This window comes from Ascaphus truei, chromosome 7 (genome assembly GCF_040206685.1).
Source record: "Ascaphus truei isolate aAscTru1 chromosome 7, aAscTru1.hap1, whole genome shotgun sequence".
NCBI lineage: Eukaryota > Metazoa > Chordata > Amphibia > Anura > Ascaphidae > Ascaphus > Ascaphus truei.
Window position 1 is genome coordinate 25,525,767 of NC_134489.1, and position 18,341 is coordinate 25,544,107.

An 18,341-nucleotide genomic window follows, 5' to 3' on the forward strand; every position below is an offset into this window, starting at 1 on the left:
AAGATTAGATAAGAAGTATGGATAAGATATAGTACGAATGGCACAAAAGTGGCCGGTTCCTTTGGGTCCTTAACGTGGAACATCGGGGAGTAGAGGAGGGCCGGTGTTCCACTCTGCAGCGGAGACTGCAGGGTAAAAGCATATTGACTGAATGGTCCTTAAGGGAAAGTTTAAAGAGTGGTTAAGAATAGTGGGATAAGTAAGCTAAGAAAAGGTTCTTAAAGCCAAATAGAGAATATTTAAGTGTTGTTTTCTGTTTAATGTTCTTTTTGACTGTATTCATGTGCTAACCTTTGTGTTTTCTTTGAGAATTTCTGTATCAATTTTCCTTCTGTCGAAAAATAAAATTACTATGGAAAACAAAAAATCTGTTCTTATCAGTTTAATATCTGATACGTCCCCTATCTGGGGACCATATATTAAATGGATTTTTAGAACAGGGAGATGGAAGAAGAGCTTGCTCTGTCCACTCCACGCATTGACCTGGTATTGCAGTACCTCCAGGACCGGTGCACTTCCCTTTGGGGATATTTGGCTTGTATCAAAAAATAGAAACAAATGACTGTCTGACAGAAAAAAAACAAACATGCATTTTTGGCTCTTTCTTTTGCAAAGAAAGAAGAAGATGAAATGACGACAAAATAAAGCCTCCTTCTTTTTGCTGTGTCTTGTTTGCTCTTTTGCGTGGCTTCTTACTTTCTTTTCTTTTCAGCTCCTCCTCGCATGGAGCAGGAGTGCCGCCTGCTGCCTAGCCTAATTCAGTCCGAACGAGCAGATGCCTAAGAAACTCCTGTTGAAGCTGTATCCAAATAGCCTGCATAGCAAACACTGCAGCAGCAAGCAGCAAGCAGCAAGCAGCAAATGCCTTGACTTGCTGGCTTCTTGTCACAATGGCTGGCTGGCTGAAATGACCTGAACTGAAAAGCCCAGCCACTGGCTGCTTGCATGCTTGCTGCCTGAGTTTCATGGCAGCCCGGACGAGTCGGCTAGCAGAGAAAAAGTGGGCGGTTCCTATGCAAATAAGCAGACGAAGCCTGGTGCCGGAAAAAGAACTGGAAGCATGTGCCTTTTTGGCTGTTTGCTGGCCATGCGGGCCCCCCAGCAGTGTGTGCGGCTGCTTTTCTTTACTCCATAGAAAGTCTTTGGCTTTTGCATCCGTCGTCGTCGTCGCCGCCGCTGCTGCATAGACTCCCCGGGGCTGTGTCGGGAGGAGCGGAGGGACTGGAGGCAGGCCTGCTGGGGGAGGAGGCGAGCGGGCAGCCAGCGGCTCCCTCTGCCCTTCTCCCTAAAGCGTAGCGCCCCTGGCCGTCGGGCGGCGCTCAGGCGGGGGCCCATTTCTGGTTATCGCTTCTCGGCCTTTTGGCTAAGACCAAGTGTCGAAGTCAGAGGGCCAGCAGGGATAGTGCTTCCTCGGCCTTGCGGCATCGGCCCCTCTGGGGTCTTAAGCCGTATTGTAGCTATTGGGGAGGTACAACATCCTGTGCGATTCGGAGGGCGAGCACGAGACGGAGAGTAAGGGGCCGGCGCCTTGGCCTTGGGACATCGCCCGAAAGGGCTTAAGTCCCTTGCTGCTGTGGGGGCGCCGCACCCGAGCTTGAGAGCGGACAAGGAGAGCTGAGACAATGGCGTCTGGAGCTCATATGAGGAATACGCTTCGGTTCCTGGTAGCAGAGGCGGAGAGACAGCGAGTCAGCCTGACGTTTTTCGTGGAGACGATTCTGAATGGAGTGATCGGTTTGGCAGCAACAAAAGTGATGTGTCTGCAGGATTTCCAGAAACAAGGGATCTACGATCTGACCCTTTTTGAAGATGCGGATTGCCTGTGTGCCTACGAAAGGTGCAAAGAGATGGCTTTGGATGAGAACATGCGTGGAATCAGCTTGGGACCAAGTTTTATGCTGGAGATGAGACCAGTTGTGGTGCATATGTATAACCCCTATGCACGGAAAGAAGATATTTTTCTTTTTTTAAAGAGGTACTGCATGGAAGTGAGAGGGGGAGAAGAGTTGTATAACCCTTATAAAATGTACAATGGTAAGAGACGGTATTGGGTGCGGTTCAAAGCAGACTCGACGGGGGTGGGGGGAGTGATGCACCCTCCGGCCAGCTTTAGTATTGCCGGAAACAGGGGTTTTCTTTTCTACCCAGGACAACCTACTTATTGTAGGAAATGTTTTCGTTATGGACACACAAGAGAAAAGTGTGAAAAGACTGAGATGGTGTGTCGCAATTGCGGCGAGGAAGGCCATACGGCGGCCTATTGTAAGATCCCAAAGAAATGTGATGTGTGTGGGGTAAGAGGACATTTGGCACGACAGTGCAAGAAAAGGAGCTATGCTCAAGCTGCAGGAGGGGAGGACACGGATGTGGCAAGCCAAGAGGGAGAGGACCTGGAGAAAAAAGAGGAAGATTTTCTTTTGGACAATATTGCCCAAAGCTTTGTTGGGGGAAAGGGAGAGGGGGGTGAAGGTGGCCAGATCTTGATGGGGAATGGGGTGGCAGAGTCTCTGAGCATGTCTGAGCAAAATTGGGCAGATAGTATGGAGGTTCAAGACACACAGAGTGAGGGAAGGAATGTTGGGGTAGAACAGCAGGAGGAGGGGATGGAGATTACAATTGGGGGGAAAAAACCCCAAAAGCGTAAACAAGAAGTGGACAGTAGAGATGTGAAGGAAGGCCAAGGGGAGGAGGAGAGAGTGGGGCCTAGAGAAAAGGTAGAGAGGGTAGTGAAAAAATATGGAAAAGATCTAACAAAAAAAATGGAGGAATTTGATAAGGCAGTAGGGGAAGTAGAGTTTTGGGTTAAAATATTTAGGAAGCAACATAAAGGGAGTTCAGAGCAACAAATGATACAGAGTTTGGAAAAATTAATGAGTCAAAGGAAAAATATTACTAAAGAGAAATATGAGGAATTGAAAACAGAAGGTTTGCAGTGGGTGGAGGTAAAGGAGGGTAGAGCAGATTTTAAAGGAGAAGAGGAGGAATATATACTAGGAGAAACTGAGGAAATTAGTGAGGAGGAAGTACAAGATTTCGTGAAGCTTACAGAAGTGACAGTGGTGGAAGAGACCCTGGAAGACAGGCAGGAAGAAGGAACGTATAAAGTTCTAGAGAAAATACAAGAGGTGGTGGGGGACTTAGGGAAAGAACAGAAAGAAATAGAAGTAGCAAGTATGGAGGAAAAACCTTTAAACTCAGAAAATAAGGCAAGAGAAGGGAAAGAGGCAAAGGAAGAGGTTCTAGAAGAAGGAAAAGAGGAGAAAGTGGGCCCAAGGAGAGAGGGATGTGTAGTGAAAGCAGCCTCGGATGACTTGATAGGTTATCCTGCCATATTCAAAACGCAAAGTCAGGAAGTAATAGGAACAAGTACAAATGAGAAAGGGGGGGAGGTAAGTACCTCTTTTGAAAGTGTAAGCAGAGGAAAAGGGAAAAATAAAAAAATCGGAAGTGGTGTGAGTATAGAAGAAAGAGAAGAGCAGGGAAGACAAAGAGCGATAGGGAAAAAATGGACCTATGAGGATTGTGTTAAAAGATGGAAAGGAAAGTACAACAGGCACTTGGATAAATGGATAAAAGAGAAGAAAGAAATAGTAGGAAAGGATACTTCGGAGAAAAGCAGAGAAAAAGCAAAAGCTGCAGAGCATGCTATAAATAAGGAATTAGAAAACTGTGAAAGAATATTAGAGAAAGAAATGGAAGACATGGAAGAAAGTAGTGAAAATGATTCGGATAGTTGTAGTGAGGAAGAAGAGCAGATGGATCAAGGCAAAGAGGTGAAACTAAGGAAAGTTGGGGGGACAAGTAGGAGCGAAAGCGAGGAAGAAAGTTCTAGTAAGATGGAAGCTATGGAGACAGGGGGATCCTCAAAAGTTTTTTCAAAACAGGAGGTAGCAAGGAAAATGGAGGGGAAAATGATGGTAGAACAGAAGAAAATTGTAGAAATATGTAGTCAGATAGTTGGGGAAAAAGAGAAAGTGATGGTTAGTGGATTGAGTGGGGAAAAAGTGGAAGAGGTTTTCAAAACAAATTGGGAAATGGAAAAAAAACAGGAATTTTTAGAAAAAAAAAAAAAGGAGGTAGAGGAGAAAGTAGGAGAGGTAGAAGTATGGTATAAAATGATACAGGATACAAGCCCTTATGGGGGGATAGACCAAAGAGTAAGGGAGTTAGAGAGGTTATTAGACCTGAAGCAAAAAATGTCGCCAGAGGAGCTTGAGGCAGAAAAGAAGAATAGAAGGGAGTTTTTAGATAAAAGAAGAGCAAAGTAGTAGACAAAGGAGGTAAAGGGAAATTATGAAATGTGTGTTTAACAGTGGTGGAAATGTTTAAATTGGAAATTTGATTTTTATGTATGTACAAAATGTAATGGTCTTGTAAATGTGGAATGTATTAGGTGGAAAAATTGCTATTTACTGTAAATAATGTGAAAGGTTTTTTTGAAAAGATTGTGTGGGGGAGGTTTACGATTGTAAATTCAGGCTGATGGAAAGGTATTTTATTTACTGATGGTAATGTTTTCGGAAATTAAGAAATAGGGATTTTCTGTTAGTTTTTAGAATGTTTGATTGTGTGAAGTAACAATGATTTATTTGTTGAAATGTTTTCTTATTTACTGTTTGTAAATATTTTGAAATGTGAATAAACATTTAAAAAAAAAAAAAAAAAATCTGTTCTTATCAGTTTAATATCTGATACGTCCCCTATCTGGGGACCATATATTAAATGGATTTTTAGAACAGGGAGATGGAAGAAGAGCTTGCTCTGTCCACTCCACGCATTGACCTGGTATTGCAGTACCTCCAGGACCGGTGCACTTCCCTTTGGGGATATTTGGCTTGTATCAAAAAATAGAAACAAATGACTGTCTGACAGAAAAAAAACAAACATGCATTTTTGGCTCTTTCTTTTGCAAAGAAAGAAGAAGATGAAATGACGACAAAATAAAGCCTCCTTCTTTTTGCTGTGTCTTGTTTGCTCTTTTGCGTGGCTTCTTACTTTCTTTTCTTTTCAGCTCCTCCTCGCATGGAGCAGGAGTGCCGCCTGCTGCCTAGCCTAATTCAGTCCGAACGAGCAGATGCCTAAGAAACTCCTGTTGAAGCTGTATCCAAATAGCCTGCATAGCAAACACTGCAGCAGCAAGCAGCAAGCAGCAAGCAGCAAATGCCTTGACTTGCTGGCTTCTTGTCACAATGGCTGGCTGGCTGAAATGACCTGAACTGAAAAGCCCAGCCACTGGCTGCTTGCATGCTTGCTGCCTGAGTTTCATGGCAGCCCGGACGAGTCGGCTAGCAGAGAAAAAGTGGGCGGTTCCTATGCAAATAAGCAGACGAAGCCTGGTGCCGGAAAAAGAACTGGAAGCATGTGCCTTTTTGGCTGTTTGCTGGCCATGCGGGCCCCCCAGCAGTGTGTGCGGCTGCTTTTCTTTACTCCATAGAAAGTCTTTGGCTTTTGCATCCGTCGTCGTCGTCGCCGCCGCTGCTGCATAGACTCCCCGGGGCTGTGTCGGGAGGAGCGGAGGGACTGGAGGCAGGCCTGCTGGGGGAGGAGGCGAGCGGGCAGCCAGCGGCTCCCTCTGCCCTTCTCCCTAAAGCGTAGCGCCCCTGGCCGTCGGGCGGCGCTCAGGCGGGGGCCCATTTCTGGTTATCGCTTCTCGGCCTTTTGGCTAAGATCAAGTGTAGTATCTGTTCTTATCAGTTTAATATCTGATACGTCCCCTATCTGGGGACCATATATTAAATGGATTTTTAGAACAGGGAGATGGAAGAAGAGCTTGCTCTGTCCACTCCACGCATTGACCTGGTATTGCAGTACCTCCAGGACCGGTGCACTTCCCTTTGGGGATATTTGGCTTGTATCAAAAAATAGAAACAAATGACTGTCTGACAGAAAAAAAACAAACATGCATTTTTGGCTCTTTCTTTTGCAAAGAAAGAAGAAGATGAAATGACGACAAAATAAAGCCTCCTTCTTTTTGCTGTGTCTTGTTTGCTCTTTTGCGTGGCTTCTTACTTTCTTTTCTTTTCAGCTCCTCCTCGCATGGAGCAGGAGTGCCGCCTGCTGCCTAGCCTAATTCAGTCCGAACGAGCAGATGCCTAAGAAACTCCTGTTGAAGCTGTATCCAAATAGCCTGCATAGCAAACACTGCAGCAGCAAGCAGCAAGCAGCAAGCAGCAAATGCCTTGACTTGCTGGCTTCTTGTCACAATGGCTGGCTGGCTGAAATGACCTGAACTGAAAAGCCCAGCCACTGGCTGCTTGCATGCTTGCTGCCTGAGTTTCATGGCAGCCCGGACGAGTCGGCTAGCAGAGAAAAAGTGGGCGGTTCCTATGCAAATAAGCAGACGAAGCCTGGTGCCGGAAAAAGAACTGGAAGCATGTGCCTTTTTGGCTGTTTGCTGGCCATGCGGGCCCCCCAGCAGTGTGTGCGGCTGCTTTTCTTTACTCCATAGAAAGTCTTTGGCTTTTGCATCCGTCGTCGTCGTCGCCGCCGCTGCTGCATAGACTCCCCGGGGCTGTGTCGGGAGGAGCGGAGGGACTGGAGGCAGGCCTGCTGGGGGAGGAGGCGAGCGGGCAGCCAGCGGCTCCCTCTGCCCTTCTCCCTAAAGCGTAGCGCCCCTGGCCGTCGGGCGGCGCTCAGGCGGGGGCCCATTTCTGGTTATCGCTTCTCGGCCTTTTGGCTAAGATCAAGTGTAGTATCTGTTCTTATCAGTTTAATATCTGATACGTCCCCTATCTGGGGACCATATATTAAATGGATTTTTAGAACAGGGAGATGGAAGAAGAGCTTGCTCTGTCCACTCCACGCATTGACCTGGTATTGCAGTACCTCCAGGACCGGTGCACTTCCCTTTGGGGATATTTGGCTTGTATCAAAAAATAGAAACAAATGACTGTCTGACAGAAAAAAAACAAACATGCATTTTTGGCTCTTTCTTTTGCAAAGAAAGAAGAAGATGAAATGACGACAAAATAAAGCCTCCTTCTTTTTGCTGTGTCTTGTTTGCTCTTTTGCGTGGCTTCTTACTTTCTTTTCTTTTCAGCTCCTCCTCGCATGGAGCAGGAGTGCCGCCTGCTGCCTAGCCTAATTCAGTCCGAACGAGCAGATGCCTAAGAAACTCCTGTTGAAGCTGTATCCAAATAGCCTGCATAGCAAACACTGCAGCAGCAAGCAGCAAGCAGCAAGCAGCAAATGCCTTGACTTGCTGGCTTCTTGTCACAATGGCTGGCTGGCTGAAATGACCTGAACTGAAAAGCCCAGCCACTGGCTGCTTGCATGCTTGCTGCCTGAGTTTCATGGCAGCCCGGACGAGTCGGCTAGCAGAGAAAAAGTGGGCGGTTCCTATGCAAATAAGCAGACGAAGCCTGGTGCCGGAAAAAGAACTGGAAGCATGTGCCTTTTTGGCTGTTTGCTGGCCATGCGGGCCCCCCAGCAGTGTGTGCGGCTGCTTTTCTTTACTCCATAGAAAGTCTTTGGCTTTTGCATCCGTCGTCGTCGTCGCCGCCGCTGCTGCATAGACTCCCCGGGGCTGTGTCGGGAGGAGCGGAGGGACTGGAGGCAGGCCTGCTGGGGGAGGAGGCGAGCGGGCAGCCAGCGGCTCCCTCTGCCCTTCTCCCTAAAGCGTAGCGCCCCTGGCCGTCGGGCGGCGCTCAGGCGGGGGCCCATTTCTGGTTATCGCTTCTCGGCCTTTTGGCTCAGATCAAGTGTCTGGGCTGAGAGGTTGCGCTGAGTCTGTGACTCCTTGGCCTTGGGTCATCGCTTCCTGGGGAGCTTAAGACCCATGCTGCTATGAGGGAGTCACGCTAACTCGAGCACGGGAGGCGATCAGGAGAGAGAGAAGGAGAGGGGCCGGCGCCTTGGCCTTGAGGGATCGTTCCCCAGGAACTAAACCCTCATGCTGCTATAGGGGCGCCGCACCTGACCCTGGACGGCCGGTTTTGATGGAGAGGAGATAAAGATGGAGGCTGGAAGTTCTGGACGAAACACCATCAGACTCCTGGTGGTGGAGGCTGAGAGATGGCGTGTGGGACTCCAAACCATCGTGGAGGATGTCCTAAGAGATTTGCTGGAAGTGGATATCGGCAACATTTTCTGCTTGCAGGCGTTCCCAAGGAAGGGGATTTATGATGTGTCATTCGGAGAAGAGATGGAGTGCGGCAATGCGTATGAGGCTTGCAAAAAGAAAAGAGAGGATCTGGAAAAGATGGGAATACAGGCAGTACCTAGCTTTCTGCTAGAGGAGCGCCTAGTGCGTGTACACATGTACAATGCCTTTGTGGAGAAGGAGGAAATCGTGTCGTTCTTGGAGAGGTTTTGTTCTGTGGTGGGTGGTGGTGAGAGACAAAGAAATATGTATGGAATTTTCAATGGAGAAAGACTGTTTACTGTACGTTTCAGGCTGGATTTTGAGAATGGAGGGGGAGTGATGCACCCCCCGGACAATTTCTGCATTGGAGTAAACAAAGGCTTCCTGAGGTATCCAGGGAGGCCTAAGGGGAGAATATGCCGTAATTGCAACGAGGAAGGACATGTCGCAGCGCTTTGTAGCGCTCCAAAGAGATGTGACAATTGTGGTGTTACGGGACATTTGGCACGTCAGTGCCACAAAAAGATTTATGCACGAGGGATGAAAACGTGCAGATGGGAAAAAGTGGCGAAAGTTATAGAAGAGGATAAGAAAGCAAGATCTGAAAAAATGAGGATAGAACAGTGTCAGCAAAGAATAGAAAATCATTCTTTAGGTTTTGATGTAGGTAAAGATGAAGGAAAGGGGGACAGTGTGGGGGAGGAAGAAATCAGTGTTCAGGAGGAGGAAAGGGAGCTGTTGGAGAACTGTGGGCAGGATAGTGGGAAGGAGAATGAGTTAGGAGAGGAAGAGAGTGTGTCGATGGAGGAGGAGGAGGAAGAGAGAGTACCGGTAGAGGAGGAAGAGAGTGTGTCTGTGAAGGAGGAAGAGAGTGTGTCTGTGGAGGAGGAAGAGAGTGTGGCTGTGGAAGAGGAAGAGAGGGTGTCTGTGGAGGTAAAGGGGGAGGAAATGGAAGGTAGTGACGAGGGGAATGAGGAGGAAAAGATAAAAGAGGTGTTCCAGGATCAAATAAGAATGGCAAACATTTGGGCTATTATTTGTAGTAAAGAGCAGTTAGAGGAGGCCATAAAGGATGTATATAGAACGTTTATGGATGAATTATAATTATGCACATGATGGGGTTCTTAAAGAAACGGGGAAAAGTATGAGTATCTGTAATCTTAGGGAGTAGATTGATAGAAGGGAAAAAAATATACTGATATGAAAAGTGAATTAATGTATAAATATGTTTGGTTTTTATATGTTAGAGGTCAGTGAGTGGGCTTGATTCTTGTTGATTACCGAATGTAAATATAGGTTATGTCAAGTGTGATATGTTTTGAAAAATGTGGATTTATGTGGATGAAGACACAAAAGTGGTAATGATTTGAGTTTATGTGGGGGAATGTGTGGGTTAATTTTTGTATTGGGAATTATGAAAGTATTTTCGGAAAAGTGTAAAGTTTTTTGTATGAAATGTATTATTTGTATTGAAGAATGTTTGATTGTGTGTTGTTGTAATGAATAATGTGGGTGTTTTTTTTGTAAAATGTAGTAGTGGTTGAAAAGTTTTTTTTTATCTGATGGGTATGTAAATTTTGTTTTTTGTAAAGTGTGAAGGGTTTGGTGAAGTAACCGAGATAATTTTGGTAGTAGGAATTATGAAGGTATTTTCGGAAAGTGTTAAGTTGTTTGCTTGTATAAAATGTATTATTTGTATTGAAGTTTGAAAAAACATTCAAATGTTGTTAATTTATCTCTGTGTTAATAAACACAAATAAAACAAAAAAAAAAAAAAAAAAATCTGTTCTTATCAGTTTAATATCTGATACGTCCCCTATCTGGGGACCATATATTAAATGGATTTTTAGAACAGGGAGATGGAAGAAGAGCTTGCTCTGTCCACTCCACGCATTGACCTGGTATTGCAGTACCTCCAGGACCGGTGCACTTCCCTTTGGGGATATTTGGCTTGTATCAAAAAATAGAAACAAATGACTGTCTGACAGAAAAAAAACAAACATGCATTTTTGGCTCTTTCTTTTGCAAAGAAAGAAGAAGATGAAATGACGACAAAATAAAGCCTCCTTCTTTTTGCTGTGTCTTGTTTGCTCTTTTGCGTGGCTTCTTACTTTCTTTTCTTTTCAGCTCCTCCTCGCATGGAGCAGGAGTGCCGCCTGCTGCCTAGCCTAATTCAGTCCGAACGAGCAGATGCCTAAGAAACTCCTGTTGAAGCTGTATCCAAATAGCCTGCATAGCAAACACTGCAGCAGCAAGCAGCAAGCAGCAAGCAGCAAATGCCTTGACTTGCTGGCTTCTTGTCACAATGGCTGGCTGGCTGAAATGACCTGAACTGAAAAGCCCAGCCACTGGCTGCTTGCATGCTTGCTGCCTGAGTTTCATGGCAGCCCGGACGAGTCGGCTAGCAGAGAAAAAGTGGGCGGTTCCTATGCAAATAAGCAGACGAAGCCTGGTGCCGGAAAAAGAACTGGAAGCATGTGCCTTTTTGGCTGTTTGCTGGCCATGCGGGCCCCCCAGCAGTGTGTGCGGCTGCTTTTCTTTACTCCATAGAAAGTCTTTGGCTTTTGCATCCGTCGTCGTCGTCGCCGCCGCTGCTGCATAGACTCCCCGGGGCTGTGTCGGGAGGAGCGGAGGGACTGGAGGCAGGCCTGCTGGGGGAGGAGGCGAGCGGGCAGCCAGCGGCTCCCTCTGCCCTTCTCCCTAAAGCGTAGCGCCCCTGGCCGTCGGGCGGCGCTCAGGCGGGGGCCCATTTCTGGTTATCGCTTCTCGGCCTTTTGGCTAAGATCAAGTGTAGTATCTGTTCTTATCAGTTTAATATCTGATACGTCCCCTATCTGGGGACCATATATTAAATGGATTTTTAGAACAGGGAGATGGAAGAAGAGCTTGCTCTGTCCACTCCACGCATTGACCTGGTATTGCAGTACCTCCAGGACCGGTGCACTTCCCTTTGGGGATATTTGGCTTGTATCAAAAAATAGAAACAAATGACTGTCTGACAGAAAAAAAACAAACATGCATTTTTGGCTCTTTCTTTTGCAAAGAAAGAAGAAGATGAAATGACGACAAAATAAAGCCTCCTTCTTTTTGCTGTGTCTTGTTTGCTCTTTTGCGTGGCTTCTTACTTTCTTTTCTTTTCAGCTCCTCCTCGCATGGAGCAGGAGTGCCGCCTGCTGCCTAGCCTAATTCAGTCCGAACGAGCAGATGCCTAAGAAACTCCTGTTGAAGCTGTATCCAAATAGCCTGCATAGCAAACACTGCAGCAGCAAGCAGCAAGCAGCAAGCAGCAAATGCCTTGACTTGCTGGCTTCTTGTCACAATGGCTGGCTGGCTGAAATGACCTGAACTGAAAAGCCCAGCCACTGGCTGCTTGCATGCTTGCTGCCTGAGTTTCATGGCAGCCCGGACGAGTCGGCTAGCAGAGAAAAAGTGGGCGGTTCCTATGCAAATAAGCAGACGAAGCCTGGTGCCGGAAAAAGAACTGGAAGCATGTGCCTTTTTGGCTGTTTGCTGGCCATGCGGGCCCCCCAGCAGTGTGTGCGGCTGCTTTTCTTTACTCCATAGAAAGTCTTTGGCTTTTGCATCCGTCGTCGTCGTCGCCGCCGCTGCTGCATAGACTCCCCGGGGCTGTGTCGGGAGGAGCGGAGGGACTGGAGGCAGGCCTGCTGGGGGAGGAGGCGAGCGGGCAGCCAGCGGCTCCCTCTGCCCTTCTCCCTAAAGCGTAGCGCCCCTGGCCGTCGGGCGGCGCTCAGGCGGGGGCCCATTTCTGGTTATCGCTTCTCGGCCTTTTGGCTCAGATCATTGTGTCTGAGTCAGGGGCTTAGCTGGGACTGTGCCCCCTTGGCCCTGTGGCATCGGCTCCTTCGGGAGTCTTAAGCCACTTGCTGCTTTTGGGGAGGTACGCTATCCCGAGCGTTGCGGTGGGCGACATAAGAGTCGGAGTGGCGTTTCGACCCCCAGCATAGCCCTTCGGGGCGAAACTGGGCATAGCTGTTTGGACGGGCTTCGTGAAGCCGCGAGAGAAGGAGGATGCCGGAGAGCAGTCCGCAGGTGGAGAGGACCATCAGGTTCCAGCTCGCACCAGGTTATCGTCAGAAACATGGAGGAAGGAAGATGGTGGAGTTTATCGTGAATTCCCTGTTGAAAGACCTGCTGGAGACCCATTCAAGTCTGATCTTCTGCATGCAGGAGTTCTACAGACAGGAGTATTTCGACCTGACCTTTTTTGATGAAAGGGATTGCCTGAGGGTTTTTGAATTGGCTAAACAAAAGGCTGGACATGAAAAACTAGAGGGAATTACACTTATCCCGTGTTTTACCCTGGGTGAAAGAACAATTACTGTACATATGTACAACCCGTTTGTGGCACCAACTGAAGTGGCGATGTTCCTGAGTAGATACTGCGACAGAGTGGCAGAACCCGAGCTAATAAGAAACGTCTGTGGTATCTTCAACGGGAAGACAAAGTACAGATGTATCCTCAAGAAGGATAAAAATGGGATCGGTGGTGTAATGCACCCTCCAGGTGCTTTTAGCATCGGAAAAAATAAAGGGTTTCTAACATACCCAGGGCAGCCGACCTTCTGCCGGAAGTGTCTGAGGTATGGGCACGTGAAGGAGCAATGTGGGTACAGAGATGCAGTATTGTGCCGGAACTGCGACCAAGAAGGGCACTACGCAGCTGAATGCAGTCTAACCAAAAAATGTGACTTGTGTGGACTAAGGGGGCATATGTACAGGAAATGCCCTAAACGGGAGTCCTCTTATGCACACGCTGCGTCGAGCGAAAACAAGTGGAGGCAAGCAAACCCTGAAGAGGCTACCAATGCGCAACAAGACATGAGACAAGAGGAGGCCCCCCAAAGGAGTGCGGTGCCAGAAGAGGAGGTGATTAGTGACGTATCTGCAGAAGAAAATAACGCTGAGGGAGAGGTGGAGGAAGTGATAGACATCCCAGTGACTGTAGGAGAGGACCTGGTGCCAGAAGAGGAAAGAGTGCTGGTCGATGAGAACTGGCCAGGAAACTTAGAGGAAGGAATAATGGAGGAAGACAAAGAGGAAGAAGTGGAGGAGGGCTCTGACGTCGAAAGAGCTGGGCCTTCGAAGAAAAGGAAGAAACAGGAGAGCAGCTTCACTGGCACAAAAGTTCGAGTTTTTGGAGCAGGGGCAGAAAACAGTGATGGTGGAAGCGAGCCATCACCTTTAGGGGAGGAGGGTTTTTCAATGATGGGGTTTGTTTCACCTCCGGGGAGCCCGTTGATCCTGACGGGGTTACCGGATGGACAAAGATCACCGGAAGAGGTGGATAGGGCCTTGTTTGAAGGGGTGGCGGAATTGGTGGAAGAAATGGGCGGTGTAAAAGTCCCGCTTTCCCCAATGGAAGAGGAGGGTGGGGGGAGGCAACAAGGCGAAGTGCTGGCTTTTGAGGAACAGAAAAAAACCCGATAAGTATGAGCTTTTTTTTTCTCTTGATTTTGATTAAATGGCTCTAAAAATTGCCTCCTTGAATGTGAGGAGCCTTAAGACAAAGGCAAGGAGACTATTAATTTTGGATTTTTTAGCAAACCTAAAAAGCGACATCATATGTTTACAGGAATGTGGCATTACTGAACCTCCACAAGAGAAAGAGTGGGTATGGGGACCATCAGTGTGGTCAGGGAGCCGAGAAAATCGGAACAGTGGGGTGGGTTTTTTGTTTAAGGGGTTTGATTTTGTTATAAAGAAAACAGAGGTGTTAGAACCAGGAAGATTGATGGTGGTTTTTTTTACATGGAGAGGGAAATATTTTCGTTTGTTTAATGTATATGCATCTCCCATCAAAAAGCAAAGAGAGGATTTGTTTGACAGATTACGTTTATTTTTGCCGGGGAGAGATCCTACTTTTGTGGTGGGGGACTTCAACTGTGTATTAAGTGAAGAAGATAGAGAAGGTGGTTCAGAGAGATGCAGACCAGATGGGACAAGTACTCTGTTGAAAAATATAATTAATGATTATAATTTGATTGATGCGTACAGAAAATGGGGAAACAAGGAAAAAATGTTCACTTGGTTCAGTGAGAAAGGGGATGTTAAATCCAGAATAGACCTGTTGCTGATGTCTAAAGGGATGGAGGTGTGTGACTGGGTGAGTGTGAATGTTCCCTTTTCAGATCATGTATGTGTTGTGTGTGAAGTAGGAATGAAAGGGTTACAAGAAATTGGGAGAGGGTATTGGAAGTTGAATGTGAGTCTGTTAGAGGAAGAAAGATGGAAAAAGCAGTATGAATGTATGTATGAAAGATGTAAAGGTAGGATGAATGAGTTTAGAGATATGATTGAATGGTGGGAATGGGTCAAAAAGGAGACAAGATCCTTTTTTATCAAAAAAGGGTGTGAGAGAGCCAGAAAGCAAAGGGAGGATTTTCAAATGGCCTTACATAGAAGGCAATTTTTGCTCAGGCTTAGAGAAATAGGGGAGGATGTTGATGAGGAAATTGAAAAGGAAAAAAAACGTTTTAATAAACTTCTAGAGGAGAAAGGCAAGAAGATCATCCATGCTGCCAAGGTGGAGGAGGTAGAGAAGGACGAAAAATGTACTCCCTATTTTTTTAAAAAAGCCTTTACTAGCAAGGCTAAAATAGAATCTTTGTTAAACTCCAAAGGAGAGGAAGTTAAAGGGAAAGAACCAATGTTGCGGGTAATTGAAAGTTTCTATCAAAACCTATTTGAAGAAAAAGAGAGAGACCGCTACATAGAAAAGGATTGTATAAATGAAATTGAGGGTAGGTTAAATCAGGAAGACCAGGTTTTTTTGAGTGGGGATGTGAATGAGGATGAAGTGGAAGTGGCGGTAAGAAGTGGGAAGAAAGGGAAGACACCAGGCAGCGATGGCTTGGGATATGAATTTTATCAGGAGATGTGGTACCTGATAGGGCCTGATATAGTTAAATTGTGTGTTTTTATTTTAAAAGAGGGGAGAACCCCGTTATCCTTCAAAGAAGGGATAATAACAATGATCCATAAGAGCGGAGATAGGAAAAACTTAAAAAACTGGAGGCCAATAACGTTATTGAACGTTGACTATAAAATAGTTGCAAAAATTATAATGTTAAGATTAAAGCTGGTGATAGGGGTTTTGATAGAAGAAGAACAAGTTTGTGGTGTTCCAGGAAGGCAGATTGCTGAGAATTTAATTTTAATTAGGGATATTATTTGGTTATGTAAAGAAAGAAGGCAAGGTTTGGTTTTAGCAAACATAGATTTTGAAAAAGCCTTTGATAGGCTTTCACATGTGTTTCTATTCAAAGTGTTGTCAAAATTAGGAATACCAGAGGAACTCATTAACTGGATCAAATGTCTCTATAAGGATATTTTCAGTAGAGTGCAAATGAATGGGTTTCTAACTGACAGGATTCCAGTGAAATCAGGGGTGCGACAAGGGTGCCCTCTGTCCCCTTTGGTTTTTATTTGTGCGATGGAGCCCTTGTTACAAGGGATAAGGAAAGACAAAATTATTAAGGGAGTGGAGATCCCTGGGAGTGGAGGGAGAAACATAAAAGTGGTCAGTTATATGGATGACCTAACAATAGCCTGCACAACACCTGCGTCGCTAAATAGGGCAAGGTTCCATATTGAGACCTTCTGTCAGGCATCAGGGTTTAAGGTAAACTGGGGAAAGAGCAGCTGTAAGGCATTTGGGCAGTGGCAAGATCTGGACAGGTGTGGGATCCCGGTGGAAGTGAACCAGTTGAAAATTCTCGGGGTGTGGTTTGATGAGGAAATAAAAGGTGAGGCGAATTGGGAGGCTGTTGGAGAAAAAATACAGAGGAAAATACAGTTCTGGACTCTAAGGAAAATGTCCTTGGAAGGAAAGATTTTAATAACAAAAGCTGTTTTAATTCCAATCTTGCTCTATATTGGAATGGTGTTCCCTCCATCCTTTAAATGGCTGAGGAAGCTAACAAGGTTTTTATTTATATTCTTTTGGGGTTCCAAAATGGAGAAATTAATTAGAAAGAAAGTATGTTTGGTGAAGGATAAAGGAGGGAAAGGAATGCCTAGGCTAGATTTGGTGTTAGGGGCAAAATATGCCCAATTTGTGCTTAAATTGGTTAATGAGAAAGAGACCAAGGTGGCGTGTTTGATAAGATATGCTGCAGGAAGCGTACTTAGGAAGATGGGTTTATGCAAGTATGATTTAAGGAGACCCTTTTGTTTTATGTCGCCGGAGTCTTATAAAGTTATAGAAAAATTTATTGTGAAATATGATTTATTAGGAACTGATTTGGACCTGTGGAAAGATTACAGGAAAATCAAAAACATTATTTTGGACAGAGATTTACAGGCGAGTGTGGGCGGTCTGTTTGACAAGCAGGCAAAACTTGTCTGGGAAAATGTAAGCCACAAGGGTTTGTTTAATACTCACAAAGACATAGCGTGGATGGCGGTGCATAGATGTTTGCCCGTAAGGGAGTTCCAAAAGAAAAGGGACTTGGTGAGAACAGAACTATGTCCAAGGTATGGGTGTGGGGGTGTGGAGAATGTGATACATTTATTTTGGAACTGTGTGTTTGTAAGGAATGTGTGGAGAGGGATGGGGAAATTAATTAGGGAGCTGACTGGGATTAGGGTGTTAGAGTATGATATGATGATGTATGGTTTGTCTGATGTGTTGGGGGAAAAGGGAATTGTGCTATGGAAGATAGTAAATTGTGTGAAAGAGGCGGTATGGGAGGTTAGAAATATTTTAATTTTTAAGAGAATAAATGTGGAAGTGAATGTGTGTGTTAAAATGGTTTTGGGGAAAATGTTTACATATTTTTTGTTAGATCAAAAAAGGTTGGGAAAAGAAGAGGGGGTGGAATTATGGAAGCCCAACATTTGGGGGAAAACAGTATTAAAAGAATAATGATACTATGGTGGTGGATCAACAGAAATGTGTAAAGAACAGGCATGTACTGCAAATGTTCTTTTGTAGAAATTTAGAATGTTTAAATAGAGTGGTTCCTTAACTGTGTATATATATGGATGCGTATGAATGGAGGTGTATGTAGGTGTAGATATATGCATACGTTCTTTATGGTTATGTGCAATGTAATATGTACAACCCGTGTTTTGAGTATGCTCTTATAATATAGAAAAGAAAATGTTCCTAAGGAACACTGAAGTGTTTGGTGTGGAAAAAACCTTAAAGGGTCCTTATTATGGAGCACTGGGGAGTAGAGGCGGGCCGGTGCTCCGCTCCACAGCGGTGCTGTGGGGTAACAGCATACAAGGCAAAGAATAATTTTTTTGAGCTATGTAGCATTAGTAAAGTAATGAATGTAAATAATGTATATAATGTAGAAATAAGTAAGGACTGGTGTAGTATGGTTAAGTGAATGTTGGTTTATATTATTGTAGGGTTTTTGTAATGTATGGGTGGTTTTTTGTTTTTCGAAAAGTTAAACTATGTAAAACTAAGAAACTGTGAAATAAAATACTTTAAAAAGAAAAAAAAAATCTGTTCTTATCAGTTTAATATCTGATACGTCCCCTATCTGGGGACCATATATTAAATGGATTTTTAGAACAGGGAGATGGAAGAAGAGCTTGCTCTGTCCACTCCACGCATTGACCTGGTATTGCAGTACCTCCAGGACCGGTGCACTTCCCTTTGGGGATATTTGGCTTGTATCAAAAAATAGAAACAAATGACTGTCTGACAGAAAAAAAACAAACATGCATTTTTGGCTCTTTCTTTTGCAAAGAAAGAAGAAGATGAAATGACGACAAAATAAAGCCTCCTTCTTTTTGCTGTGTCTTGTTTGCTCTTTTGCGTGGCTTCTTACTTTCTTTTCTTTTCAGCTCCTCCTCGCATGGAGCAGGAGTGCCGCCTGCTGCCTAGCCTAATTCAGTCCGAACGAGCAGATGCCTAAGAAACTCCTGTTGAAGCTGTATCCAAATAGCCTGCATAGCAAACACTGCAGCAGCAAGCAGCAAGCAGCAAGCAGCAAATGCCTTGACTTGCTGGCTTCTTGTCACAATGGCTGGCTGGCTGAAATGACCTGAACTGAAAAGCCCAGCCACTGGCTGCTTGCATGCTTGCTGCCTGAGTTTCATGGCAGCCCGGACGAGTCGGCTAGCAGAGAAAAAGTGGGCGGTTCCTATGCAAATAAGCAGACGAAGCCTGGTGCCGGAAAAAGAACTGGAAGCATGTGCCTTTTTGGCTGTTTGCTGGCCATGCGGGCCCCCCAGCAGTGTGTGCGGCTGCTTTTCTTTACTCCATAGAAAGTCTTTG

General features: G+C 45.5%; 4 non-coding genes and 3 pseudogenes across 4 annotated transcripts; all 7 read left to right on the forward strand.

Annotated features, from left to right (window-relative positions):
* The first annotated feature begins 318 nt into the window (after positions 1 to 318).
* LOC142500798 (U2 spliceosomal RNA) lies at positions 319 to 520 on the forward strand (annotated as a pseudogene).
* Positions 521 to 4,622: 4,102 nt separating this feature from the next.
* On the forward strand, positions 4,623 to 4,819 carry LOC142500192 (U2 spliceosomal RNA). Its single transcript, XR_012802842.1, has one exon. It is a non-coding gene; the product is annotated as a U2 spliceosomal RNA (small nuclear RNA).
* Positions 4,820 to 5,642: 823 nt separating this feature from the next.
* On the forward strand, positions 5,643 to 5,833 carry LOC142500425 (U2 spliceosomal RNA). The gene has a single exon (XR_012802984.1). It is a non-coding gene; the product is annotated as a U2 spliceosomal RNA (small nuclear RNA).
* Positions 5,834 to 6,656: 823 nt separating this feature from the next.
* LOC142500426 (U2 spliceosomal RNA) lies at positions 6,657 to 6,847 on the forward strand. The gene has a single exon (XR_012802985.1). It is a non-coding gene; the product is annotated as a U2 spliceosomal RNA (small nuclear RNA).
* Positions 6,848 to 9,817: 2,970 nt separating this feature from the next.
* On the forward strand, positions 9,818 to 10,018 carry LOC142500242 (U2 spliceosomal RNA; annotated as a pseudogene).
* An 823-nt stretch (positions 10,019 to 10,841) lies between these two features.
* LOC142500428 (U2 spliceosomal RNA) lies at positions 10,842 to 11,032 on the forward strand. Its single transcript, XR_012802987.1, has one exon. It is a non-coding gene; the product is annotated as a U2 spliceosomal RNA (small nuclear RNA).
* A 6,508-nt stretch (positions 11,033 to 17,540) lies between these two features.
* On the forward strand, positions 17,541 to 17,716 carry LOC142500169 (U2 spliceosomal RNA; annotated as a pseudogene).
* The last annotated feature ends 625 nt before the right edge of the window (positions 17,717 to 18,341 follow it).